Source organism: Rutidosis leptorrhynchoides, chromosome 5 (assembly GCF_046630445.1).
Source record: "Rutidosis leptorrhynchoides isolate AG116_Rl617_1_P2 chromosome 5, CSIRO_AGI_Rlap_v1, whole genome shotgun sequence".
NCBI lineage: Eukaryota > Viridiplantae > Streptophyta > Magnoliopsida > Asterales > Asteraceae > Rutidosis > Rutidosis leptorrhynchoides.
This window is the reverse complement of record NC_092337.1, coordinates 175,245,142-175,249,567: the sequence shown is the minus strand read 5'-3', so window position 1 is coordinate 175,249,567 and position 4,426 is coordinate 175,245,142.

Below are 4,426 nucleotides of genomic sequence, written 5' to 3'. Positions count from 1 at the left end.
CGATTTTTGATTTTAAGTTGATTTTAGAATACGCTTTCTTCACGAAATAGTTTGCAAATCATATTTAGAAACTATTGGTATATTCAATTGCACTTGAAACCGAAATACGAACTCGAATTTGATGATGAACAAAAAGTTTGACTTTTGAAATATAAAGTTTGACTCCAAAATTAAGATTCGTTATGAGGAATTAGGATATTAAATTTTGCAGGAAGTTTAATTGAATTATTCATAACAAAACCACAATTACAAATTTTGAAATAAATTTTGAACCCGAGATTTTTGAAAAATGTACAAGAACAGAGAAGTACGAGTTGAAGTTTTTTTTTTACAACTTGCAGTATTTGATAATTATTGATGAAACATTCGTATGATTTAACTTATACACAAATTTGAGTGTGTGTTGACTAGATTACAGCATAGAAGAAAAATAAAAAAATTAAAAGCAATCACGATGAAATAAAAAAATAAAAGAAATACCTAAAAAAATGGAAGCAGATCACGATTAATATATACAAATATAAAATTAAAAAGCTGAATGAATACCTAATTTAGGTATCTGTCGTGTTTTCCATTATTAAATATTACTGATTACTGATTAAAAGTTAATAATAATAATTATGTTAATAATAATAATCCTAATAATAATAATTATATTAATAATAATAATAATAAATATATTTAATAATGATAATTAATAATAATATCAATAATAATGATAATAAGTATAACAATAATATTAGTAATAATAATACCAATAATGATAATACTAATAATAATAATAATAATAATAATAATAATAATAATAATAATAATAATAATAATAATAATAATAATAATAATAATAATAATAATAATAATAGATTATGTTTATGATACTAATAATCATATTAAATCATAATAATAATAAATGATAAATGATAATAATAATAATTTTGATAATAATAGTATTAATAATAATAATGATATTTTATTATTTTAATATTAATGTTAAGTATTAATACTAATACTAATAATATTAATAATATATTAGTAATTATATTAATGATAATGATAATTAATAATAATAATAATAATTATAATACTGATAATAATAATGATTGTAAATGATGTATATACACACGCATATATATTTTCATATCTTTTTATAACCGGTTATTCGTGAATCATCGTAAACAGTCAAAGTATAGTTTAAATTTAAATCAGAAATTTTCCGGGTTATCACAGGGACCAACAAACCTTCTCCATGTTTTGGAGTTGGGATATAACCACGTCAAATCCTGTGTCGTTTATCTTTATCTTTATGATTTAATTATTCATTTGTCATTCGTAGGTGTGGTGATTAGTATAAATCACCTGTCTTGTTGGGGCCTTACAAATTCCTAACAAGTGGTATCATAAGCCTAAGGTTTCGAGTTTGGGAGCGATGGAGAATTTGAAAGCAAGTTTCTTCAATATGTAGATGATTCAGTTTTTTCATCAAGGTTAGATCAAACGACGGGCTGAGGGATTTGCTTTGCAACATGTATCGCGACCGGATGACTTAGTTGTTTGCGATAAACTCATGGATATATCTATGTATCCGGGAGAGTTGATCACACAAGATTCAGGTATCGGTTCTAGAAAGTTGTGATTGTAACCGGTGCACTGATTGCATCATGATGGTGATTTTTCTGCGAAGGGTACGGAGTCAGAGGTTGGGTCCATGGGTTTGTTGTGGAGAGATTTTTCGCGAAATCCAGGTAATGGATCTGAGTTATCGTTCTTTGCGATCCCGTGCGAAAGAATGATTGAACTATCAAATTCGGAGTTCCAGGAGCTGTTGTAGTAGAAAATTCATAGCAGGTTTGTTAACCGTTTCAGCGACTTGATGTTTTCAGTGTAGATAGTAAACATACTGATCTACATGTGATAAAACTTTGAGATTGATTGGACCGTTGGATCTTGAGATATGATTTTTCAAATCAGTGTAGATTTTAGGGTAAACTTTTTTGGGTTTGATGAAGCGAGTGGCAAGATGGTTTTGTTTTGAAAAGCTTCGAGCAAAAAAAGCTGGATTTTCAGATATGTATGTTTGTTACGGGAGCCAAACTATATGCTGGATGTGATGGATGGCGCTGCAAGTGCACGTCTCAGCGTACGTTCCCTTGGTGACATTGAGTTGATCCTAGAGCCTTGTACCGAAATCTCATTGGTCTACACACATAGAGCATGAGAGTTCCGTTTGGTAGCGGTAAAGGTTGGGTCTAAACTATCGTTGGAAGGAAGGCCTATACGGTTTTTTCATGGCACAACCCATAATCTTACATAGGATATGAGGAAGAAACAAAAGTGTGCTTTGGGGGTGGTTTCTCTCAGGTTTGGGCGGTCAAGTAATAAAAAATTAGGACATTCATTTGGAAATCGACAGTGGATGTTATCGTGGATACTCGCGGGTTGTAGTCTGGATGTGTGGATAGCGCAACGTGACATTTGCAGCATGTCGACGGTTGGTACAACTCCTATGTTGGCTCACACGTCAATGGATGAGTCGATCTTGGAGCCGTGTACTGTAAGTAGACTTTATGTGGTCCTAATCAAGTTATGTTCTGAGGTTGCGGCATGTACTAAATTAGGTTGGAAATAGACTATCATTTGAGGGAAGGCCTAGTTGAACTTAGGTTTGAGGGGAGGTTTGTTGGATTGCAAACCAAAGTCCAACATCGAATTATTGAACGGGACGACCAATGTATTTGGTTAAATATTCCATAGTATTTGAATATGTGGGCATGGTTAGAGGTTTCTCACTAAAGAAATTGGTTTGATGTTGTTAAAAAGGACGCGTTCTACTATGGCTCGGGTTTGGTTGACATTGGTACAACAAAGAAAGCATGTTTTCCTCAGGTGACCAGTTAAGATTCTTTAAGTGATGGAGGAAGTGAATAATCTTGTAAGTCTTGGAACATGAGCTTTCTAGAGGCTGGCAGGAACTTAGTCGGAAGTGGGAATTTGACAATTAGTGGGAGTTATTTAACGACCCAAAAAATTAGTATTTGGAATGTCGAGAGTTTGATGTGCAAAATTTTGGTGTATGTTGCGAGGTTATGTGCGTGTTCACCGTTTGGGCCATAACTTCCTCATACGAACTCGGATTGAGGCGAATCAAAAGCCCAGGCTACCGTAATTCGAGCCCAGACATTTTTAATTTCAAGTTGTGAGCTGGAAGGCTCTAAAAGCGCCACTTTTGGTCTAGGAGAACCGATTTTGTGCCGGTTTGAGTGCTGATTGTATTTTTGGAGATTTAAATGAGGGGCATTGTGGTCTTTTTGCATGTGGACGGATTTTAGGCTAAAAATAGATCTAGATCTGCTTATTACTCATTTCATCTCATTCTTCACCCAAACTTCAACCTAGAGTGAGAAAGAGCTTTCTAGAGTGAGAAAACTAAAATTGGTGAAGAAGATGAAGATGCATGACCAAATTGGAGCTCATCTTGGATGTTTCTGATGTATAACATCATGTTGATGCTAAGGTAAAACCCTATTTCGAATTTCTAGTGTTTAATCTTGCTCTTGTGTTAGGGTTTGGGTCATTGATTGTTGTAAACCCCATTTCACTTGGAAATTTGGGGTTAATGGTGTCGATTGAAGTGTGTAAACATCTTTGAATGTGGGTTTGAGTTGGATGACAAATTTTATGAGTTAGTCATCATAAGTTGGGTATTACTAACTAGTTAAATTGTGTTTTGGTGATTTGGTTGGTCATAAGAACATGTTTGAGGTGTTAGATGGTCAAACGAGAGTCATGCACACCAAGTGTTTGATGAAATGCCTCAACTAAAATCTTGTGTTGTTGATGATGATTTTTGTTGTTAAAATGAGTCATTTATAGGTGTATGAACTGATTTTGATCAAATGAAAGTGTTGTGGTTCATTTTGGGTTGAAATGGTGTCATTTTGGGTGAAACCCGTTACCATAAAAACTGCACGAAACATGATTTTGTAAAGGTCATATCTTGCAAACCGTGACTCCGTTTGAGGCATTGAGCACTTTTCGAAAAGGTATTTGAGTGTACTTTCCAAAGAAAAAGTTTATACTTACTGTTATGGAGTTTAAATGGGTAAGAAACTGCTGGGAAAGTAGGGCTGTCCGGTTTGGGTGGAATGTGTAAAAAGTCAATAAAGTATTATTGTTTGGGACTTTAAACATGGTGTATGTGTCTATAATTTTAGGGTGTTGTTGGGATCAACTTACCACATGTAGTGGTGATGGTTCGGGTCTTTTGGGTCGAGTGCAATTCGGTTGAATGGCACTTGTTGTGTGTGGATTGAAATTACCACCCGTAGTGGTAATTTAGTGATGTCCATTTAAGATGTATAAATGGGCGAGTGTTAGTGATCAAGGTGAAAACTCTTGGTTAAGAGTGTTGGTATTAGATTCTCTTTTA